Source organism: Wasmannia auropunctata, unplaced genomic scaffold (genome assembly GCF_000956235.1).
Source record: "Wasmannia auropunctata unplaced genomic scaffold, wasmannia.A_1.0 LD335976.1, whole genome shotgun sequence".
In the NCBI taxonomy this organism is placed as follows: Eukaryota; Metazoa; Arthropoda; class Insecta; order Hymenoptera; family Formicidae; genus Wasmannia; species Wasmannia auropunctata.
The window spans coordinates 1,002,410-1,028,392 of NW_012026914.1; the positions used below are offsets into that span (position 1 = coordinate 1,002,410).

The 25,983-nt window shown below is 37.7% G+C and overlaps 1 protein-coding gene across 6 annotated transcripts in view; it reads right to left on the reverse strand.

The window, feature by feature from the left end:
- Nucleotides 1–25,983, reverse strand: part of LOC105454749 (homeotic protein antennapedia) — a 97,756-nt gene that overhangs the window by 22,857 nt on the left and 48,916 nt on the right. The window contains exon 1 of one of the 6 annotated variants that reach the window (XM_011697610.1): nucleotides 14,269–14,317. The exons of 4 other annotated variants lie outside the window; for them this stretch is intronic. The gene's annotated coding sequence lies outside the window, so the exon portion shown is untranslated. Of the gene's footprint in view, nucleotides 1–4,560; nucleotides 4,746–14,268; nucleotides 14,318–25,983 lie in introns of those variants that run through there. One more of the 6 variants, XM_011697606.1, reaches the window with a different exon arrangement.

Sequence of the window (25,983 nt, forward strand, 5' to 3'; positions counted from 1 at the left end):
CACATGAGATGATGAGCGCAGAAATAAACTATATGGCACGTATATAGCTGAAACGTCAGCATGTCAAAATAAACAGCGGCACGGGAGTTGACCGGAGTCTACTGAAAAATTTTGGCATCGTCGGCCACGACACCCGACGCTGTCGGCACAACTTTGAAATTATCTCGATGTAATTTATATTACGGCTGCGAGCCGAGAAAATACGCGACGTATTTTCGAATTAAAATCGTCGGGCGTGACAACGAATTGGAATTAATGAACTTTGAGACAGGAGAGGAATTAGCTGAAACGACTTTTATTTAATTCTGTGAGTCATTTGAGCCGAAATTCATTAATTTGTAAAATTCACATCCGCAATACACATATGAAAAATTTTGAAGAAGTATTAGCATCTTTAAATTAGAAAATAACAACGATGAATACTTCAAAGATATCTCTGCGATAATGAGGTAATGATTTCTCACATAAATACAGTAAAGAAATGCAATAAGGAAAGCGATAAGAGGTAATAAGAGCTGCAAAACCATTCGGTACAGATTATATTTGTTAAGTCTGTAGACTGTAACGCTATAGTTACTGCAGTATTTTATAGATATGGCGAGATGATAATTATAATCATTACAAGCAAAAGTTTAAGCTTTCGTGTATCTGTTTTCGACCTTGTACACGCACATTTCTCGCGATAAGATAAAAATAGAAGTGCATAAATATTATACAATTAGGAAGTAAGAAACCGACTCTTATCACAAATCTTGATCATGCGTAGATATTATGCGCATCCGCATAGAAAGCATAATCAGTTTCATAATCTGTTTCGGAATTGCACCGTAGATCTTCATAAGCGTATAATTACTGATGATAATGGCCGGCTATTAGTACGTGCTCGCGATTATCATATGTAGAAGATTAGAACTACCGTATTTATTAACGTACTAATAAATTCGATAACTCTATCATGCAATTCATGAAATCGGAAACGTATGCGTTACTGTTCTTAAATGATCTATATAAATATTAACACGATTTTTGAAAAAGACACTGTTTGCTTGTTTGAAAGACATCAGAGTAGTATAAAAATAGAGATTTCTACGTGAGAATCACTATCTATATGAATAGACGCCTCGCAACTTGTGAGTAAAAACTCGCTTGTTGGAAGAAACTGTTGTGGAGAACGCCTTGAAAGGCGGAAATTGCAGCTGCTCTTACCTCACACGGTCGATGTCTCGAACGCAAAAATCAAACGGCAGGCAAAGAAAAACAAGCAAAGGGACAGAAAGAGAAAAAGAAGGGCATCGGGTGGGGCGCCCGTTCTAAGAGGGTGAGATCGAGGATTTGGCCGGAGGTGTAGAGGGGCCGGCAGCACGGACATGGTATTGGATGCTGTCGGGGGACGAGGGGGGACCCGCGGTAGGGGTAGTTTGACAAGTTGACAAGAGCACAAAGGCCGTGGCAGACACCCTCGAGCGAACGGCAAGAAAGGTAGGGGCAAACGCGCGGAGAGTGGGCAGGACAGAGCGATGGGTGGTAGGGCGCGTCGCGACGCTCAGCGACGGAGGATTGCCGGATGGCGGGGTGCCTGAAAGCCCGGTAGATCCGACGCCGCGAACAAAGGGTGGCTCACCCCACTGGAGCTCCGGAGTTTGGGAACGAGATCGCCTATACCGATTTACTCTCGGAGTCGCGAAGATGCGCACGCGATATATGTGCGCTGAATGCGTGTGTGGGCGAGAGTTCGGGGGTCTACTACTCGACCGATCCAGTAGATACGCCGCGGGCCTAATATCGAAAGTTAAGGGCGAAGCTAAAGCTCGTGCTTAATTAAATCGGAAGACCGTGGAAGATAATCGCTGCTCCCTGAGCGGCGAAGGTCAATATATGTCGTGCCGGGCAATTTGATTTTCGCACGGCAATTGAAAATAAGCGTTAAATGTGCACAACCGATCTTGCAATTAAATGGATCAAATTACCAATATCTAACGTCAATAAATAATTTATAAATTATTTATAGACTGACGAAAATAGAAATTCTTTCCAGATTATTTGTGACTTACGTACCTTTAAGTGTTTGTACTCACAATTTTTGTGACATTTAAAAAATATCTCTTTCGGAAATAACATGCAACCTACAGACTTATCTCCTATCTCTGACGCGATTGCATAGAAAATACCATCCTCGCCTCGAACTTTGAAAAAGAAACGGGAAGCGAAAAGAATACGGTTCGCGCCCGTGAAAGCGCTGACAATTTTTCACAATGGAATGCTGTACGGCGTGCCGATAACCGTTCAAAGGGTAATAAATATCTTCGCTAACCACCTTCTATAAGGCAGCCTCCGCAAAAGCGTTCCATTCATACCGCAGTATAACGTTAGCGTGGGCACCGTCTCTTCCCGTTTCCATACCCCCTTCATCATCGCGCCACGGCCCACATTGATACACATATCGACTCCCTTATGGTTTACGAGCCGCCGCTGTGATTTATCACGCTTGAAAATACCACACGGCGTCATTAGAAACATCATTCGTATCGCGTAACGTCTATCATTTTGCACCCGAAGTAATTCAATGATCCACACGTCGCCCCCTTCGACCCTTCCGTCCCGAGCATAGTTAATTTGTGCTATTGATGCGTTATACGTTTTTTGCAGAAGCTTCCAGGGAAGAACAAAGTTCAAAACACGAAAGAAAAATTGGTTGGATTTTGAAAGATATGCTAGAGCAATGTTATTTAAAAATAATTATTTTAAGATATATAATATTAACTCTCGCATTATATTTCATATCAATTAAAGATTATTAAAACTAATAAATAAATAAAAGTTTATATTTATGCAAAATTATATTTTAGTTTAGACATCATCAGCTTTCGGAATTTGTTTTTATACCTTATAACGTGACTGCATTTATTTCATCTTAATCGATAAAAAATTTTAGGATTGCAAAAAAATATTGATTTGAGCGTTTAGGCTACAATACTAACGATATTTTTACATTAAAAGCAATGCTATATGTATATTAAAATTATAGAATATTTGATAAACGATTCATTGTAAGCAAAAATAGCAAGAACGAGATAGTACAACCATTTTAAACCGTATGATGCTAACGCGTCCGTCCGTATAGGATTACCCCTTTTGCTTTCTGCTCTTCTTCACGCTTGTACCAAGCTTCTCTTTTACACTACATGTCGCTAACCTCATACCTGGCGCAGCCAGTAAATCAGAAACGCAGCGAAGCGTCTTTCGTTCCCGTCGCGTCGCGGTGCCGCGAATCATCCCTCTATACTATAGGGTTTTATACTCGCTATCTGAAAAGGTAGACAAGATAAATATATGGAACTTATTTTAGAAAAGGAAATAACATCCTGACACATTTTCTAAACGCGATCAAAATAGAAACTACCTAAATTAAATACGGCTTCACATTTTATTCATTTGACATAGATGTGAATTGAATAACCATAAATAAAGAAGCTAATAAATAAGAGAATATTTTTCCTAAAAATAAAAAAATAAAAAACAAATATAATAAATTAAATTATATCTGTGACTTTTTAATAAATATTAATTTAATAAATATTAAGACAAATAAAAACACAAATTTTAAAAATTCTAGTCTTATAAATAAACAATCGTAATTTGCATATTACGATTTATAGGCACTTGAGAAAACTTGATATAGAAAAGAAAATAATCCGGTTACCTAATTCCTCGTAATCGTGTATGAACCTCTCTTACTACAATGGAAGATGATCATCTACGATAAGATTAATCCTTTGTCGGTGACCCTCGTCAAAGCGAAGGATTCGTGGCTCATTAAATATTCCTAGGGTCCTGATACCGTATCGAAATGTGTCTCATATTGCTGTATGTAATTGTACATCAGTTATAATATTATAATAGCCATTTATAGCGAAAAACTTGAAATTATTCGATCGACGATTTTTGCTTATAATGCAATCGAGACCACCTAGCTTCATGTTTTATCATTTGATCGCCATCGTGTTCCCTGATAGAACGATGAAAGGATCGCGTGCGTGACGAAACGAAAAACCGGAAAGCCAGACCAGGTCGACTATTATACGAGATGACTCTCTTATCTCTTCAGGTAACCGAGTGACCTGTCATGCTCTTCCTACCAAGTTACCTGCGCGCTCTCTCCCGCCTTCACTAACAAAATCGGTTTCCGGATCTGAGAGCATCCAGAGTTTAAGATTTTAATCCGTGATAATACGGGGGCATCGCGTTTAGTGGGACATTTATTTTCACGTTCCAAATGTTGGAAGTTAACTCCCCTAATAAGAACTGCATAAGGCGACTATGTGTGACAGCTTCTTTGAGAGAAGATTCGAAGGTTGAATAATTGCAAATTGGAGTGCCAGGAGTGGCTCCATTGAGCACTACATTGATCGATAAACTACTCGTAACAGTCCGTCCTTCAATTGTTGAAGAATGATCAGAGTAGAGCGTTATTAAACTTTCAAGTAGTCGCGGTCAAGTGGACTTTTGTAGCTTCGGAGATCTTTCACAAACAACTCACTATAACGCATGAAGCAAACATACCTTTCTCCACATGATCCGTCTTCGCATCGACTTCCCGCGGCTACGATCGTCGATTCACGCGTCTGCGACTTACGCACACCATCGCCTCCCGACGCATACTCCCGCACGTGCAGCAAGCCTCTTCCCGCGCCAGCTATCAGCTAATTAACATTACTGGCAGCAGGAATAACAAGCAGACCGGCAATTACCAGCACCGGACGCGATCGTCGCGGCCGGAGCGTTCTTATCAGTCCCAGGTCGTTGTCAACCGCGAAAAACCGACAGGCGGCTGTCGGCAGACTGTGCAAACGGTGCCAATTACGTGTACACAGGTGTCAATTTGTCGGTGTCTTTCGTCACGCTTTCGTATCGCGAGTAACGCAACACGAGGAATCTCTGGGTAAGAATCGCCGAGCGAATTTCGCGCCAGCATTTAGGTGATTCGCATCGCGATGCAGACGCGTGACGACGGTAATTAGTCCTAGTGCACACGCTGATATAACGGACCGGCCGACTACGCGGCGTGTTCTGGAACGGCGTGGTTGCCGACCGAAATCCAGGAAGTATATACGAGCTTCTAATAAAACGCTTATCCGCCACGATCTTCGCGCGATGCTAATTTAAAGCGAGCAATCGTGAACTGAACGCGATCGATCTAACGATTCGTAATAATTCTCAGACTTGTACGCAGCTTGCTGGATGAGAAGAAACATTCTTGTTTAAGTGATCCTCTGCGAAATCATCAATTAACATCCATCTCTTTATTCCCATATGCAGTGCATATAATCAAAAAGTTGTATCTTTGAAAATATAAAATTCCTCGTGCGGTTGTAATTCTCGAAAATTTCCTGAACACTTCAACTGTAGATCGCTTCGCATCCGTGACACAATTTTTTTTCCATACACAAATTTAATGTATATACACCGATTTCACTGTATTCGACGTTACGCGTTCACTGGTATTCGATTCGTGAAACACGTTTGACTTCACACTTATACGCTCCTCGGCGGAACAATCGTATCGTTCAAATTTCGCGCGTCCTCTTTCGTTTCTCTTCCACGTGAAAATATTGTTCGTGTTGCGTAATCAACAAAATCAACGATGGATCTTTGGTAAACGTATATATACGCAAAAAAGAAAGATGTGGCATCCGTATCCGATTGCACTTTTTTTTCGATCCGATAACGATTGCGATTCCCGATGAACTTTCACCGCGTTGACTCACAAAGACTTTTCGCGTTCTCGTTCGCTGCGACAGATGACAGTGAAACGCACACCTCGAATGCTCGCGTACGCACGACGTGGCCCGCACGAGTCGGCGTGTGTCAGGGCCTTCGACTCCGCAGAAGCACAGACAGAAACGAAAGACTACACAACGTGACTAACGCGGCACGGAGAAGCGAACAGCAGACGTGAACTATGCGTGTGCGTGTTCACGTGCACGCGTGCCGGGGGAAGGGGAGATGAGAATGGAGGAACCGTCAGAGAAGGCAAGAGAGAGAGAGAAAGAGATAAAGAGAGAGAAAGAAAAAAAAGAGGGACAGAACGGCGACGGAACGCCGGGATATCCACCACGCGTTAACCAATTCCGCGAGCATCGCGCGTGCGTGTGCGCGCGTGTACGAGCGGACGTGAATGTGTGCAGAGAAGCGTATCCTCCCGTCGAGCGTGGAACGGACGAGAGCGTCGAGCTGTCAGCGCACCCCACCCCAAAAGCCCCTTTGAAACCAACCCCACCCATCGTGACGAAACCCCCGCCTTCCCTCTCCGTGTCACAGGCTCTTTCCCTTGACTAGTCGTTCCTCCATCCCTCTTCGAACAATCCCCCCCCCCCCCGACTGTGACAACATCGAGGAACTATGTGCCTTGCACGAAAGCGAAAGTAACACGAGCTCATATCGACGAGCGAATGGAAATTACCTTAAGGAATATCGCTATAAATAAAATCGGATTGATAAACTGTATCATTTCGCTTCTTCATTACTCTTGCTAGAATTGAATATTTATCTTGAACGTGGAAGAATCATAATTCTTATTCACCAACAGCTCGAAAATCATTCTCTCTGCGGCGTTCTTTCCGGTCTTCTACTTCAATTTCAGTTTTGCCCATTCCTTTTCCGACCCCACCTTCGCATCGAAGCGTGAACACTCACCGTAGCAACCGTAACAAGAAAATTCTCTATAGCAATACAAAATTGTTGCTTCCAATTAAAATCAAATGTCGCAAAGAACTTTATTAAATCATAAAAAATATTTAAAAAAATTTTTTGAAATATTGTATTTGGCATTGCGCTTTATTCTTATTTTTTTAATTTTATTTACCTTATCATTGACTAAGTCCCTGTACTTTGGAACACAAGAATGTCAGTCGGCGACCGAAGGGCCTGCTCGACAGGACAGCTATGAACAGGTATCATATAACGCGTGTGTATGCCGGTGAATGAAAATGTATACAAATATATATGGACCAACACGTTCGACCCGAGGGTTTGTCGTTGACGACCAATGAACAGTCCGCCATTGTCTAAGGCTGACATCCAGAGGCTGACATTTTGGTGAGCGAGGAGCTAGAAATGTGACTTCACTAACATGGCCGTCACTTTTGACCTTATGTGCGAGATGTCTAGATTTTATAAAATCGAATTGTTTATCCCTTATGTCAATATATTCAATTGTAATTAATCTTGATGCAAAATCGTCCATATTAGAAGATACATATACAAAATAAAAAATAATAAAATCAATTATGTGCAATAATTAAGAATTGAAAAAAATATTCAACTGAATAATGTTTTAAATAACCCTCATTTTTCATAATATTATTAAAAAATATTCGAAAGTTCAATATTTCAATACAGTTAATTTTGATATTTCTAATATAGATAGTTTATAAAAATATATTTATGCAGTATCAAAGAGGCAAGCGTTCAGCCATCTTCACCATATTAAAAAGATAATTATATCATTTAAAATTTAAATGTAACAAAGTAAAATACCGCGTTTCTTTCATAATTCATTTGTAACATTCATTAATAGAAATCTTTTGAATCGTTCCCAGATTTGTCCGAGATCCTACGAGGGTGGAAATTTTTTTCGAAGAAAATGGAGTTGGCCTGCGTCCGAGCAAGCGGCGAAGTGATGACTTTATCCAATCGACTCCATTTCTCATCCGCATTCGTTCTCTACCCGCAGGCTGACCCGCAGTCCCAACCAGGGAAGAGAAGGAACCGGGTGAGGGAGAGAAGCGCCCATGACTTATGATCGCCATTACGGTACCGATAATTATATGCTGCTCCGCAGCCGCTCCCTCCTGTACGTTGTATAAGAGGAACGAGAGGTATCGTAGATGATATCCTGCCGACGAATTTCGAACAGCCGACCTCTAACGTAACCGCACGCACATCAACCATACGTTCCTCCTGATTCGTTGATCGACCCGATCGATACGCGTTCCGGTATTTCAGAAGAATTGGAAAATAATTGCCCCTTGATCGAGGGTCGATCGTTAATATGTGCAATCTCTTTGCCGCACGCTGGTGAGTCTCCAGAGAAACTCTAAGAAGCTTCAGTGTTTTATATATTTTTGTAATCAAATTTTTAACGATAATTAATACTGATAATTAAATAAATTGAAGAAGAAGAATTGAACAATTTTGTTTTTGTAAACCGTAAAAATTTCGTAGATTGATATGTTGGAAATAAATAATAAATTAAAACAAAATTTTTATTTTATATATTAATACAATGTATCATTGTAGCAAATTAAGAAGAATAATGAAGAATTTTTTAATGTGATAAAAAGTGATCTGAACTGATCGGTCTGAATAACTGAGCGAGAAATTTAAGAAAGAGATTTATAATTACACATGAACACAAAATTACCAGAAGCACCCTCGATTGTTGGAAATGGCGGTCGTATATATTGAGAAAAGACCTTGATAGTATCCTTACGACTCCCCACGGTCCACTTATTACGCTGATTCTCTTATGGAGCACAATCATCTAATGTAAGTACTTCGATCATTACCGAATCTAATTGACTCAATTAATAATAGATAGAATACACAGGAGATTTTAGATGTCCTACAAAAAACTTGACTAAAAAGCATTTTGTTAATAGTTTTATACCTAATTTTTATGAAAACATGACTGAAAATCACCATCGACCTTTTCAAATAATTATCAAAAAATGTTACAAAACGTATATAACTTTTTTTATTACATTTCTCATAAGAGAAATAATAGTTCCAGTTATGGCTTAGTTATTTATAGCAATTTTACTTACACAATTATACCGAATACATTCGCAGTAAGATATTTAATAATAAATCTTATCAAGCAAAATTATATTTAAAAAAAATGCAATAATTTTTTTATGCGGACCGCGTCTCGTTTAAGCAACATAATTGTCAAATCATATTTCGGTCGCCAATTGAGATCGCGTAACTTATTGAGACATCGGTGTGTTTAATGCGCCGTTACGTCACGCTTCGTGACTTTTGTAGTAACAAATCGGGACGGCATTGTGCATGAGTTTCCACCACGGTACTACAGCCCACATGCGTGCGAATGCCATTAGCATAACCAACAAGCTCAACACGGCGCCCCGCGCAGGATCCAGACGCGCTGAACAGAGAACGTTGTTAGCTACATGTGTAAAGTTCGGGAGGGAGAAGAGAGAGATGCGTGAGGAAACAGCAACGCGTGAATTCATGAGAACACACCAGGTGTATTCTACCAGTTCTTGATCTTTTGAGCCACGTGCTCTGACGTATTCTTAACCCGGGAGTACTCGCACTTTCGCCGTATTTCTTCATTTCTCATTTATATTTTTCAATCTGTTGACATTCTCGCATTTTTCTTCCGCACACATTTTCCTCGATTCTTCTTTAATGCAATAGAAGAAGCGCTTATTCCCGTTTATGAACGTGGTAATCAGTTTACATAATAATTGTACCAAATAACAAAATATTTAATGTTATAAAATGTCATTTTTAATTATTATTCAGACGATTTATATATCTAAACTTCCATGATTTAATAAAGTTATTTAATGTTTGTTTTTTATTTAATGCAATAAGTATATACGTAAAAAAACACGTTCAATTCAAAATTATTTATATTAGAGCAATAATTTCTAAAGTTATTCGAAGTCACGTTAGCACTATTGATTTAAGTCACTTATCATAATTTTCATTCACACTACTTACGTAAAATAAAACTGATTACGAATCTATCTTAGTAACTAACAGCAAATATATCATCAATATTTCCATTGTTCTGCGATGGCGAACAACACGAATAACTGAGTTCGAGAACTAATTGAGTTTTCCTGAAATATAGAGAGATACCACTTCCTAACATAGACAGTTTCTTCATTCCAGACGGTGCTATTATGTAACGGGAGCGCACATCCCCTTTATTGTTTACGAGCGTGAGCTTCTTAAATTTGTGTTATTTTCGTCCGATGTCGCAAGATGAATGGCGTGCGGGTTTTCTGGCAACAACGGCGTATCCGAGAAGAAACTAGAGTAGAGAAATCGAGAAAGGAGATGAAGCGACGGAAGCAAGGATATGAGGGGAGACTTTATCCTCCGCGCCGCGTCCCCCCCCCCTCTCCGCCACCAACCCGTCTTTCGAGAAAAAGTTAGAAGTTGTTCTTGAAGAACGTCGTTCGAGACGATGAGCGGCATGTCGCTACCATCTCGCCCCCGTATATCGCCCCCTCGCTCCCCCTTTGTTCCCACTGCCTCTACTCTTTTTTATCCGCGCGTTCCACGCGACGCCTTCGGGGCGCCGTGTCTTGTTATCCGCGTGATATATGGTGCACTAATTGCACTACGGAGAATAGCGACCGAGTTGCGACGAAATCGATCACATAACTATTCGCGCACACTTGCTTACAGCGATCAGAATTTGCCGGAAAATTGTTTCATAAATCGCGTTAATGTAGACGTTTATAATAATAGGTCGTTGAATAACTCACGACTTAGTTTTTTTCAAATTTATATCTAAGATCGAATTCGTTAAAAAAAAAATGATTTTTTGGTTTAAAATGTTGCCTTCTATAAATTGCCTGGAAGGTTGACATCCTCCGCCGCTATGGTTTTGGTTTTGCGTCCGGCAACGAGATCCCTCTCTCTCTCTGTTGGCCCTACTTCCTTAGTCCGTCCGTCGGCATTCGTGATTTATCGCAACGGAAAATAGGAGAAATAACAAGGGATGTTGGCTGCGCGTTATACGCCTCGCTCTCTATCTCAGAATAAAAATGTACTTTGGACCCGCAAACTCACTATAACCGGGCGATTTTTGAACATAGAATTAAACATTTGCTTCAGAAAGTTGAAAATTCAGTTGAAAATATTTTTAATATAATAACAAAAATTTTTAATAAAAATGTTATGGTTTAATCTATCTAAGAATAATATTAATCTAATAATATTTTTACATAAAATTATTCCGTAAAAAAACAACTATTCTTTTGCAAAACATTCGCATGATATAAAGTAAATATAAATTCTATCTTTAACTCAAACAAAATGTTAAATTATTATTTTATATTAATTTAGAAAATAATATATATATTCACCACTACATAATCTAAATTTTATACATAACATAACTATATGTAAGTTTTTTATTAGCCATTTCTACTACGTCTGACTATAAGGTATCAATCCAACATTTCTTACTAATTGTTTCATTAATCGTTAATTAATAACGAGTGAATTTATAAGATCTGCGTATCTTATTCTCACCGATTTTGGAATGCAATAGCACGGAAATGAAATGGGTAGAGAAGCGAGGTCAAGGGATACGTGAAAGCTTGTTCTTTCGTCGTATTAACTTCGTCCTTTATATTCCCGCTTGTCCAAAGGAAATCGGGGAAACTTTGCGTCATTGTCGACCGAAAAAAGAAAGTTAAAATCTCATGAGACCATTGTTGGTTGCGTCAACGTTGCGAGCTATTCCTCTTTTCCTTTTCCTTTTTCTTAGCCGAGGCATCGTACATAATATCAAAATTTATGACTTATTGTTAGACTGGTATTCGTACCGGTTCGTCTGAGCTTTTTCTTTTCCGCGCTTCTTGTCTCGCCTTTTTCCTTTTGCAATTTATTTTTTTTTGTATATCCTTCTACGAATCTTCCTACACTGAGAAAAAAAGTGTAAAATCAAATGAATATTTCTTGATTCAACTATACTTGGCGGTGACAGGCTGTCAAACAAATATTTGTTAATTCAACAAAATACTTTTTAATTCACAAAAATATCATGTTAAAATTATTGATGTATGTTTAATTCAAAAACACGTATAATTGAACCAAAGAAAAATTGTCAATAAAACGCATTTAATTATTTCAACAACTTTTTTTCTCAGTGTATGTATATTTCGCATCATTTTAAACGATCTTTAAAAAATTACACATTATTTTTTTATCCCGATATTAATTTTTTGTTATTCGACTAGCTAATTTATTTGCAGGAATATAGAAATTTATTTACGTCTTAAGCGACTGATCAACACATTGTACGGAAGTTATCCGAATATAAGTGGTTCGTCTCACCCGACCGCTCGTCGATGTCCCGATATCGAAAGTTAAACTGTGCTTATTAATAACAGGCTCATGAGAACGGCCACACATGCGGAGTAGTTTGCGTGCTGTGGTAATCAGTATAATGATCAGCGGCCGAATTGACGTATCGCCAGGATAATATATATGACGGCATATGGCGGCAGATGCATTGCGCAGCGTGACGTGTTCTAACGCGTCATTGATAGCCCTCCGCTCCTCTTCCCCGTCCCCTTCTCCTGCCCCCTCCCTCTTCCTCCTGTCACTCTGCCACCCTCCATCAAATTTTCCTATCACCCCAGACTACTCCCTTCATTTCCTGCCTCGACGATCTCCCCCCTGCCTGCCCCTGTACTGGCTGCCTCTTCCTCCTCCTTTGAGCCGCGAACGGAAGGGACGTAATACGAGTGAGGGGGACCACGGCCAACCAGCGTCGTTGCTTTTAGGGATAAGAATTCTATCGGCGTCGTATCCCAAGCCCTTTTTTTACGCCAATGTCGTTTCCCGGCGGAAAATAAAATTGTGAGAAAAATGTCGCAATGTCGGCAGTTGAAACTCATTAATGTATACATTTGTAGTTGATGTTATTTTTTTCTTAGGCCGATTGGAAATAAAAGTCCATAAAATTTGCATAAAAAATTAAATATTTATGCAGCTTCCAATGAAACAGATATAAGTGTTTCTTATACGTGTTAAATAAATTCTTAAAATCAATAGTTTTAATGTAGAAAAATCGGCAAGTTTAAATGAGTGTGTACATGTGAGCACTTAAAAAGTAAAGTGAAGCTATAGTAAATTATAACATATCAACGTAATAGTGTTAAAAAGTTATCATGGAAGCCGCCCTCTTTAGACCGATTAGAAGATGAAAGAAAAATATTCTAGACTTTTTTTTGAGAAATTTCTCACGTACTACATCTTGAAAGTATTTGAACGGCACGTCGATAAAATTTGTTGAGGTACTAGAAGAAAAACGGAATTGAGGCGCATTGTAAAACGCCAGGACTAAATGGTTAAAGAACGACCGGCAGCCGGGCCGCTATAAGAAGCCGGATAAACTGCAGTTAATATCGGAATCTGTGTTTTTTGCATCGGCCGCACAAGCCGCCTTGAAATCTACTGCATCATCAATTACAATTAAGAGCGGTTAGCGAATTATCAAACGTTTCAAGCATGCGGTGCAGATATATTCCACGCTTTATGCGCGACTTGATAAGAGCTTTCACAGAAAACGTAATTTCGCATCATTAATCTTGTTAAAAAATCTAATCTCCGACTATTATCGAACAATCTTGTTTACAAATTGCTTTTTACTTAATGTATAAAAATCAGTTCTTACAAAAAAGTATTTTTAGTTCCGACAAGAGCATTTTCGCTTTAGTGAATGTTATACGAATAATTACGTATTTCATAATATTGAATATAAATGAGAGAGACGAGATGTCTCTTCTTCTCTTTTTTTATAAATCATAATTCCAAAATCAAAATCAGTTACTTATCAACATATATCTACGTAACATGTTCTAAAGATATATTATATTTTTTCCTCTATTTATCTAATACAAAATAAAATAATGAGACATGACAAGAGAGCCAAGGTTTCATGAAAAAATTGCAATAGATATTACTTTGCCGATCGTCCATATACTCTATCAATAGTCACGTAAATTTTGATGAGTACGCGGAAAGTGAATAACGAATTGTGGCAGGATCATTGATCGACTGTTATAGGTTTTGTAATGTGATGGTCGAAGCATTCTACACACTATGATTCGACGTTAATTAAAATATCACCGTTATTTCTCGCATGTTTTACGATTTATCATAATTCTGTCACTTGCTAAATACATATTTCAAAGGAAATTAATGCTTCTCAATAGTAATAAGTCAGATCGTTTGTATCCAAACATTCTTGATTTTATATTATCAAGTTATACCAAACTGTTATGTCTCAAAAGTTAATATCACATCTATAGGTATGTGTCCTAATAGAACACGATTATAAATTAAATCCTCTACCTATTTAATTTCCATTTAAATTCAATGCATATTAGAAGTTATATTTCAATAAAATCGTTAACCTGCGACGAAGCATATGATCGTTAATATTTAACAACGATTCGAGATGTGGTTAAAGCCATTTGACTATCCGCTCACCTCCGTCGCTTCTTTTTCCGTCGCCTCCGTCGGCGAGGTCGCCTTTTAGTTTCCCCCCTGTTCAAGGGGGTAGTTGTTCTCCCCTGTAGTTTCAGGGCCGTTGCTGCTATGCTAAACTCGACTTCTTCCCCTGCCTCGCTTCTTCCCTGCACCGGGGGCCTTGTCTCCGCCCCGGCGCTGGGCCCCGTCGTGGCTGGTACTTCCCTTCACACACCACCTTCTCGGTAGTCTTTGTCCACGAAGACCGAACGGATTCGCCAACAGTCACCGAGCCAGGTACAACGGGAAACTGCGTGGGATCAGAAAAATCCAACACCGTCGACGAACCATGTGTCCTTCGAGCAGACTCACTGTCTATTGGATAGAGTAACCATGTGAGTCCATTCACCATCACCCTTTCCTCACTTTGCCTTCGCGATACCTTTGCACACAATCCTACGAGCTTGGAGGAGTCGCACAAAAATACTCGCTTACGATACTTGGTACTCTGACTTGTGATCCGAACGATACTGCTTCAAGTCCTTGCGTATTCGGATTGTCTTGAGAAGATATTGCTAAATCGCAATAGTTTATTAGCTGACAGAGCTGCTTGCTGATGAATAACAATAAAAAATAAGCGAGCAACCGACTTAGCGCAACATAAGGCGGATCAAGTTATTCGAAATTATTCTCATCTACGTTGCTCCTTTAGTCGGGTGAAATTGCTGACAAAAGCTTGAGTTACTGGTTAGATTTCTTCAAGATATAACGAGAGTAATGCTCGATGAAGTGCACTACATTCAAATGAGCTGCAATTTAATATTCACTATAAGATTTACAACGTTCAAGATCTACAATGCAAAACGTAGTCTTGGAACGTTTCTTTAATATTCGTTTTCCAAATGAAATTTCTTCAGCTTCTTATTATTTAACCATATAACGTAAAAATCAATGATGAAGCAGCATGAATGTTAATAAACGAGAATGTCCGTATCTGCGAGGACCTCACTCGATATCACACTTCCCTCTAGTCATTCGATGGTCTCGTTAATATATCACTTCGGCCTGTGCCAAAGCACAATGATCCCGGAAGTTTTCTCAGAGTACCAAGAAAATAAATATCGACCCTTCAGGATTTGTTAACTAGTACTTGATCGTCGTGTCGAATCGGAGCTCCGTTGTCTCGCCGCCGTAGGTCCTTCGGACTCGTTGTCGCACTTCAAGATGTACCGCACGTGTGTCGCGTCGCACGAAAGACCGTAATTTCGGACGATATCATTCGTCACCGGGCGTACTCCGAGCGCAGCATCTCGTCCGCGATTGACCTTCCTTATCGGGGCTTGATGCGTGTCGGCCAGCGTCGGGACGGTTCTCAGCTCGCCGATACCCATGGAAAACCGCGGATGGTGCCGCGGTGATGTATATCTTAAGCGAGAGATGCGACGACTCTGATCCGCGAATTCCGCCCGCTCGGTTTCGCAGCCTCCGACCGGCGGGACCGGAGCGCCGCGACGCGAAGCGCCCTGTGCACATGCGTTAAGCTTCACTCCCCCGATACACCCGTATTCCCCTTGGCCTACCTCCTGCTCTCGCTTCTCTTGACGCCCCCGTGATCCAGCATCGGTGGTGGTTGTGTACAGCACCACGAGAGTCCCTTCTCCCCTGCGTCCGTCTTCGGGACACGGGGAGCCTTGAGGGGCACCACGGGACACTCTCAGAGGCATCTACCATATATACAGTCACGCCGTTTCTCTCTGCGTCAACAAGGACAGTCGATTGCGTCTCATTGGCGTTCTTCTTGTTACGTTACACAATTCCAACTAGATAATTTCGATAATATCAAAGTTAATGCTGCATGAATTCAAAAGTCTCAAATGCCTCTGCATTTTTTACGTTTGGAACGAGTGACAAGTAATGTCCTAAATTAGAATTGTAACAGTAGACTTAAGATAAATTAATGGCAGTGACGATGACATTCAACGCGTATTAAAATTGGAACATAATATATTTCGTCTTCTATCTTCATATTATAGGATAATATACGATGGTTGTTTTCGTCAAAGTATTGAATCGTTTAATCATTTAATTTATTGTGCATGTATTCAGTTGAGGGAGAGCCAACTCGAGGAACTATATCTATCACAAATCTATTTCTTCGTTCAACTAATTTTAATCCCCAGAAATGCTCAAAATAGCATTGCTGACGCTAACGAAACTGCCGTGCTCGCGCGCATCGTATCCACGTGCCACTCATTCAAGCTTTCATCAACCGCAAGCGTACGCGATTCGAATTGAATGCCGAGCTTTCGAACCTCGGAACGTGCACGGCCTACCGCGCCGAAGGCCGCGGAGAAAATTGCAGAAAATCCCGAGTTCGTTCATGGTGTAGAAAACGGCTGACGGATTCGGCCGTCAATCTTTCAACGGTAGTCGTAATCCTATCAGACGGCTACCAGCATCAAATCGCGTAACTCGGATAGAACGCTAAAATATTTTTTCGGAAAGATGATGCATCGTATAAGCTTATGACAGCCAAACATACGCGAGTTTGATTATGCATATATAATTTGTTTATTAATATTAATACTTTTTTATTATTAAAATATACAAATCTTTGCACAATTTATTTACCATCTAAAATTAATACTCTGAAAATAATGTCGATTTTTTAAACGGACCATAAAAACCGATAAATAATACGAAAATAATTCATCGATAAAAACAATAAATTCGATTAAAATCTGATAGAAATCTAATTATTCAATTATGAGTTATTATTACGGAACATGGTAATTGATGATTGTTACGCAGTCTGAGCAGTTATTGCACGTTGCGGTAAAACATACGGAACATAAAGTGTGCAAACAAATAGTACGCTATAAATATGAATTGCATTTTGTTCCGTTCTGTCGAAATATCATTTATCAGTATATGTTATTGACAGCCGTATATTAATCATATTTATTAATAAGTTTTAAATCTTACATCATCATCACAATTGTGTAAGAATCAAATAGACAAGCTCTAATAGACTACAGCTGACAAAGAAATATTTTATTGATAGTCTGCAATACTGAAATTTATTATACCATTTGTGAATAATTATATGTCATGTTTTTTTTCAAAATTACATTTCCAAAAACTGTATATACTGTAAATACTGTATATAAAAAAAGAACGCGAATGTATGATGTATGTACGAAAGCGTATTTTCGGAACGCTGAGCTGCTGCTGCAAGTTTAACTCACTGCGAGAGATTTAAGGGACATCGAAAAAGCTAAATTTTCGGACAAGTGCGGTAATCGTCTTACGGATCGCAAGAAATTAACGAGACACTAAGTTGTAGGGAGTGCTGAGAGCGTAGGGAGGTAACATCGAGAAATCACAAACTAGGCAGCTACCAAGGCAGCAAAAGTTCGCACGTCGGTAGAAAAGGAAAAAAAAAGCAAGGAGAGAAATTTAAAGAACGGCAGCGAAGTAGATAAAGAGAGGGAAGGCATAAACCAACGGGCAGCGGCCGTGAAACAAAGCAGGAGTTGCCGGCCGTGTAATTGGACTTTTTGTTACTTGATATTCTTTTTAAAAGCAGCAAGTAAAGCAGGATTTTCTTGGTTATTAATCGAGATTCTGAGCTACTTATTGAACATCCGTTTATATTATATATACGACAAATTTGATTTAAAGACCAATATTTATCGTTAAGATTTACAATATTTTCAAATAAACAATGATTTCTCAATAAAGATTCTCTTAATGATATCGCCAATGACAAGAATAATATTCAGAATTTACGGCAAAGTTTGCTACATATTTCCAACGTTATAAGTCGGGATATATGATGAAGTCGCCATCAATAGCGGAGACGATATCGTCAGCAGTAAGAAGCAGCCAACCGTTTATTTGTCCAGTTAGCTCTCGATTGCAGACGCATTGGGGCTACTACCGTACCCTCGTCTTGGGCAGTCGCACACATGCAGACGCCCATACGCGGATACGCGGGCCCCTTCTCACAATCAGCAATCTCTCTTCCTCCTTCTACTTCTTTCATAAGCCACGCAGCTAGTTATACGATCTCACGATTGTAGATATACTCAGCATTCGTTTGCAAACGGTTCAGGGATGGTCGCGCGAGTGTGTGCTACCAGAACTACGTGACCCAGTTTGTTGATGAAGCGCGTAATGTCCGCGTGAAATAAACAGAGCTTCGTGATAATTGAAGAATTGAAGTTTCGATTGCCATCTCGTTATATCTTCCCACAATTTATTGTCCCCATCGATGAGTTTTTTTATGTCGCATTTTAGCGTTAAACAGAGTAGAATTCTTATTTCGCGTCAAAGTCTAACATAACTAAATACTTAAAAAACAAATAGCGGTATATAAATTCTAAAATTAAACTATATATTAACAATTGCTCACATATTTTACCGAAAATATGAAGATACCGTCATTAAGTAATGAAAAACATTGTGCTGATTTGTGAATAATTATTAATTATCATGGTGCAAGATATTATCGATATTATCTACAATAAAATTGCAGTTAATACAAAATAATTTATCACTAACGGAACATAAAAGAACATAAAATTGTTAGAGTTTTCATCGTTTTCAAGTAGTCTTGAATTAAAATTCCATGCAAGTATCTTTTTGGATCTGCAGTCTACGTGCCAACGCGGCGATATCGCTTTTCCGTTATCCGTGCAGAGTGAAGCTCGTCGACAGTCGCTTCTAAAATATTTTACGAGAATTGCGTTTTAAAATTACAAAATTTAAAACCGAATATATAGGCTAATATTATTTGAATATCATATCTAATATTATAACTAATTATTGTTGAGCATTAATTGTAAAATGTTTTAAAGATCAATATATATAAACAAGATTCTATCTCACTTTCGTTCAATATAAAAAATACACTACTGGTATAGAAGTTCTAACAATATTAGCGAAAAGAACATTTAACGGTTTTTGTTAGTTTTCTAAAAAAAAATTAACATAATCGCATAAAAATGATAAACAAAATAGTTGCAAATAAGAGCATACGTATGTGCAATGTGTATAAATACATTTTTTCACGCGTCACCGACATCTCGTGAGCATCGGGTAGATTATACTGACGCATAAGGGAGAATTCAGCCCTATGGTAGAGGAAACTCTCTGCGGGAGTAGCCCATGGAAGCGGAGCCAGAGAAGTTTCGCTTCGAGAGCGTGACGGGGGTGGAACGAAGGGTGGCGTGGAACGAACGGAACCGAGAAACGCTGGTGAAGGAGGACGCCGGGAGAGAGAAGCGGGCTGACGACTCGGGGGTGGGCTAAGGGGGTAGGCGAGGGGATGAGCCAGAGTTGGAGCGATGGCAGAGTATTGATTTAGTGGGTTTCACCGTCTCCTTCTATTTGTCTCTCTCGTTCTATATCTCCACGTCTCCGCTATCTACAGCTACGGAGAGCGCATCAGCTTATTGTTTCGGTGCTGCCGTTTCTTATAACTGGCAGAGCACGCTCTATTTTTGTGAAATGAATAATCTCATTAAAGGATGAATGCCCTGGATAACGACCATTATTTATCATATTTAACTATTTTCGTAATTTCCCTTGAGCCATATTATACTTACATTTACATAATTATTAATTATGCATATTAAAGAAAGATTAAAAGTTTTAATCGAGATCATGGCGTACGATCGACAGTATGTATATTAAATACTTGTTGCAATATTTTTATATATAGCAATTATGTGAAATCTATTTCGAAATATTTCGAAATAAGGTAATATAATAAATTATTAATAAATTAATGTCATCTCTTTCCCATGTTGAGTTTTAATTGATAAATTACATTCAACAGTGTCGCTGAAAGTTCAGTAGGTATATGTATAAATTCAGAAACAGTTATCGATTGAATAATCCGCGATCAAGCGAGATGGAACGTGAAACCGGTTTTGAAAACGAGTCAAGTTCAAGACATATAAATCGCGATGTGCCTCACGATACACGAAACGTCACATTTTCACGGCGGACAAGAAGCCGCCATGCCGCATTCAACTTGCCGCAAGGCAAGGTCATTTAAATGCGAAATTTCTTTGCCGTGCGACAAATGTTGACCCAAGCATTGATGAATATGTAAACCGTTTGTTCAGGTGAATGCTAAACTACAAGCAGGCGGCAGCATATCGATCGGTGTCGTTCTAGCGTTAACAAATATAATGTACACAATATGCAAATTAAATAGCGGAAAATCGATCGAACAACAGTGTTGTAGTTTAATTAAAAATCATTATTGCGATACACAATGAGTACTCTTTAGCTTTGGTATTTTATATTCAATGCAATTATATTATATATTTGATTTATTAACAAAAATGTACCTGCAGCTTCCGTACTTTCATTATGGATGATTTATGTATACGAATTGTGTTTTAGTTATAAGATGGATTAAGAAAAATATCATGTTGCAATCATATAATGATCTAATTAATGATAGTCGCAACACCCACATAACAGTTTAAGGCACACGAGGAGGGAAACCGAGATACTATCTCCATATAGTTAAGAGGTGTTTACAACTTCAGGCAGTGAATCTGTGGGTAAGTGGTGGAGAAGATGGCAGTAAATATTCCTTGGATGCTACTCCTCCCTACTCTTCTTCTCTATCCTTTTTCCACCGTCGATTTCCTTCTTCTTTCGCGCTCCACCGTGCCCCCCTTCGTCCCGGCCAACCGGAGCAGCATCATCCTCCGCATCGCGGAATTCCAATTTACCCTCCTCGTGCCTTCTTTCATCCTCGATCGTGGAGCACGGTTCAAAACGAAAACACCCAATTGATTGTGTCCCCAGCACCCTCGCATGCCATTTCTCTTTGAACGAATTACGAAAGATTTACCTTCCAAAAACGTTTTTAAACGATTAAAAAGTTAATCTTTTTATCTGTCTACAAGATAATAAAAGTTCATTGTAAACATGATTAAACATTGTTCTACTTTGTTTTAGATTTTCGATTAAATTAATAAATTTAATCAATATAATACAGATTACACTTTGAGTACGTATAGTATTTGAAGTTTACAATATTCGAGAAATAGATAATTAGGGTTCTAAAGCTTGAGATTTAATATATATTTGGCAGTTATATTTGGCATCATAACAAAAATGACTAAACCCCATTTTAGAAATTTATTTGTACAAATTCAATTGAGAGAATAATCTGATGCGGTCAAGGAATTATATTTTTGGCAACTTGTAACTGTGTATCTGACCTTCTCGGACAGGAACAAATATCAAAATGAAGGTTGCTTCGCTAGATCTGATGAATTTTGCCCTTTATTTCAAAAGTTATTCTCAGAAGAATTGGCGAATCTCTAGATAAATTTCAAAACAGAAAATTGGTTTCATGTCGCAGAAAAGTAATTAAAAAGTTTTTTCTCAAAATTCACACATAATACAAATTAGATAATTTAAATACAAATATCCAACAATAAGCGCGTATTTGCAACATTTTTATAATTATTTTTTTACTTATAACAATTTATAATAAAATGTTGAAATTTTGAAGAGTTTGAAAGTATGCAAAATATACGAAAATAACGCGGTCATGCGTACGTTTCACCGTATTACTTACGTTTCACAAGATTGTATTATAATTGTCGAAAGTTTATAACGGACACCAGTCATACAAATTGTAAATATTAATGAATCTAAAACATTTTGCAAAATTAAATTTGAAAAATTCACATACGTAGAGAACTTTGGAAAAGTGTTATTAGCAACAGAAAATATTCTAAATAATATCAATTGAAGGGTTCGGTGTAAAATCCGGTTAGCTTCATTTTTTAAAAATTTATTACAGTATGAATAAAAAACTGTTTTACTAAGTATGTCATGAAATGTTTTACAAAAATCGTTAAAATATGTAAAAATCGCTTTATTCGGAGCTGTCAGAACTGTTCGTTTCTTACACCAAAAGACGCGGAATGTTTGGTTAAATCCACTCGAAACGTCGTTTTCACCAAAAAATAGAGCTAAAATGGAGTTTTTGCACTAAATCCTTGAATTATTCTAAAATAAATATACATAACAAATAATATAGATAGAAATTATTCAAGCATATAAAAGATAATAGAGAAAAAAAAATGATACGATATATCTCTGATGGAAATTGAAAAAGAAAACGGAGAGAGAGGAATAGAGGGAGGTATCGCAGAGGGATGAGAAAAAAGCGTTGCTGTCTGCAGCCTCGGCCGATATGGAGGAGGGAAAAGGATGGGACTACCGCGTAGACTGGAAATGAAAGAGCTCAGCCCCGAACGGGCGATAATTCATTCCTGAACCGAACGAGGCAGCTGAATCCGGCGTTGCACACGTGCACGATTTCGTGGAATGGGCGGCGCTTTACGTGAAAACTCGCGACTAGTGATATCAATGGCTATGGAATCCACGCTAGATTTGCAAAATAAAAAAACAGTATTTTTTTTTTTAAGAAAATCCATATCGCAAATTGTATTTAGAGCGCAATGTGTGTCAGTATGTGTGGGTGTGTCTGTATACATAACTTTAGGATATTCCGAATTTTAGACAAACATATACATGTATAAGATAATAACCGTTTTTATTATAATATAATTTTTTCTTGAAAAATTTTTATTAAGCAATTTCGACGCGTACGCGCGCGCGTCGAATGTAATAATGTTAAAAACAAATAAATCCCTTTGTTACTCGTCACAATTATTAACATTTTCGTTCATTAACAAGGTCTTAAAGTTTGTTATAAAAAATCAAATGTATATTAATCTTAGCAAAGAGAAGTATTACCAAGTTTCTAAATTTTTCCCATTCGTTCCACGGGAAGAATCAGTCCCGCCTTTATGAAACGATTGTGGAGTGAAAGCGAAACTCGCTTGTGTGTGTTTGTGTGTGTGCCGGATTTGTTTTTCCGACTGTCAGTGAAACTTAAGGGAATACCTTCACGGTCTCGACCCTTGTATAGTCAACTTTCACTGCCATAAATATATAACTGCATAAATATATAAAAGCATTGTCGTTCTTAGCTATGTTACGCAAAAGAATCAGTATGCATAATATGGGTTAGGTCCTTCAAACAGGAAGGATCTATATCCTTCCTTTTTCATGTTCAACCAATCTCACTAAATTCAGCCTAAATCTAGAAAGACTAAAACAAAATTCTAGACAAGATTCAATTCTCTTGTATAATATTTTTAAAAAAATTACTTGCAAAAAAATAACAAAAATTATATAAGAATCGTTTAATCTTACATTTATAATATATATTTAAAAGATAGTATAGCGTTCTTAAAAGACATTGCATTATTACGCGGATGAAGTTTTTTTAAAAATTAATTGTAGATAGATTCGTTAATTTTTGGTGTGGAGTGTACTCTTGAAGAGACACCCCTTCGAAGGCTAAAGGGAGGAAAGGGAGTTTTGGCTCTAAGCATAGCCAGCGAAAGGGCGGGCAGTCAGCGTGAAACGGAAAGCAAGATTTAGATGTCATCCTCATGACGGGCTTTTCTTCTACTCCTCCCGCATGATACCAGTCCCTCTCTCTGTAAGACAACCAAATGCTTCTACGCCTGACCTTCGAAAACCTCTCGTCAAATGACTTATTTAAGAAAGATATTTAAGGAAGGCACCTACTCATCATGGAAAGTATAGCATCCTGATGAAGTTATTATCATTTTCCGAGGAAATCTATCATGATGGAAAATTCTAAACATAGGAGTCCTAAATAACGTACAATTCGACATAATAAGTTCTGTTTAGACCTAAAATAAATTCTAAAAAATATATCTTTATAGTATAATTATGCATGTAGTCAAACAGCGTCTTTAGACAGAAAATTCTTTTTCTTAAAACATATTATATATACTAGTGAAAAATTTTACAATCGTACGAACAAAATTGTACAATATTATCTCTCTATAAAATTAATATTTTGTTTTCTAAAACAATGGTTGTATTTAACGGCTACATAGAACATTATAATTTTCTCAGCCGTGAAAAAATTTTAATGTGTTTTCAAGGATGTCTTTCCAGAAAGGAAACCCTAAATTTTCTACAAGTGGGATTAGCTTATCCAATCAGACGCAACATTGGAAGGGCGGGTTTAATTAAAATCTTCTTGGAGCCAGGCTATACTAATGTAAGTCCACGACGGGGAGATGCCAAAAGATATAAGAATAGAACATGAAGAGGTTTCCCTACGACTAGAATTTCTATGTGGCTTGCCAAATTAACGAAAAGCAATATAATGTTATAATAACGAAAATTTATGTCTTATCCTAATTAATTATTATAATATTCATAAATAAAGTTAATAGACATATATGACTTCATTTATGACAATTCAATCATTAGTATTAAAGATTAAAAATATGTAAAATTGCTAATTTCAAAATAAAGAAGATTAATACTTAATTTACAGTAATCTTCAAATTATAAACGTATTTTTCATAGGTCACAGCAGTGAAAAATAAACAAATTTGCATGTCATTTGTTATTTAAATAGTGATTGATGCTTTTGACTTTCATATTTTTGACTTTTAATGAGGGAAACAACATTGACATATTTAAATGAAGCAATGACGCACTTAACACATATTTATAATACATGGTCAGTTTGTATATATCAAATGTGATTTTATTATATATTTACTATTTTATTATTAATCATTATTAAACCAAATAATTAAAAGTCATAAACAAAATCAATTACATCGGTAATATATGTAAAACAAATCTTATAATTTCAAATAAAAAAATAAAAGTAACATTTAAATGTCAGAGCGAATGTCGCTCCGACATTTGAATGTTATATTTTTACTTCTTAATTTTTTTATCTACATATTTAAAACTCGCGATAAAATGTATCTTCTTTAATTTCTCTAATTCTTTAAAAATAAGTTTCCAAAATTAAAAAGATGCATCTCAAATTTTTTCTTCAAACTCTGAATATTTTCTTATGCATAATTTTATAGAATATATTATAACTTTCATAATATAAAACTAGCATTGTGTGTATACGCGCGTGCGCGTACATTTAGATACATATAAATTTGGTTTTCTTTTTTATCCAAACTATTTAATCTATTTCTAAAAATTGTATTTCTGAATGATAAAGGAATTTTCAAAAATCTGTTCACAAATGGAATTTAGTAATATTCATCTTCAAGGTTAAGTGCTGCCAGTCAGCCAATACGAAATCTTCATAAGTGGAGCTATAAATTTATCATGGTCTGAACACCAAGCCTATATTTACTCTATTATACAGGCTCGTTTTTATAAGCCGTTTACGTTTAACGGCAAATAATCGTTTAGATGCCGCGCCATGATACGGGTCATAAATTTGCCAGCACCCATGGCGTTCGAGCTGTGTTATGATGGTGCGGGATATGCGCAGGTCAGTACCACCTTCATTTTGAACGGGGTGCAGAAGGTGGCAGCACCACGAAAACAGCTGCCACGCGCGGGTAGCGGGTAGCCTTGAGATAGAATTATACCGCCATCTGCTGCACTTTGCTGGAAGGTCGAGTACCTTTGGGTTCCAGCAAAATTGGGTAGAGGGCTTTGCTTCATTTGGCGGGAAAATCAATAATCTTCGAATTTTTTAGATTAAATGATGGAAAATTGCAAAGATAACGGGACACTGGATTTATATCAATTTTGCAACATGACAAACATATTTTTAATATAATTATAGCAAAAAATCTAACAATAAGGATAAAA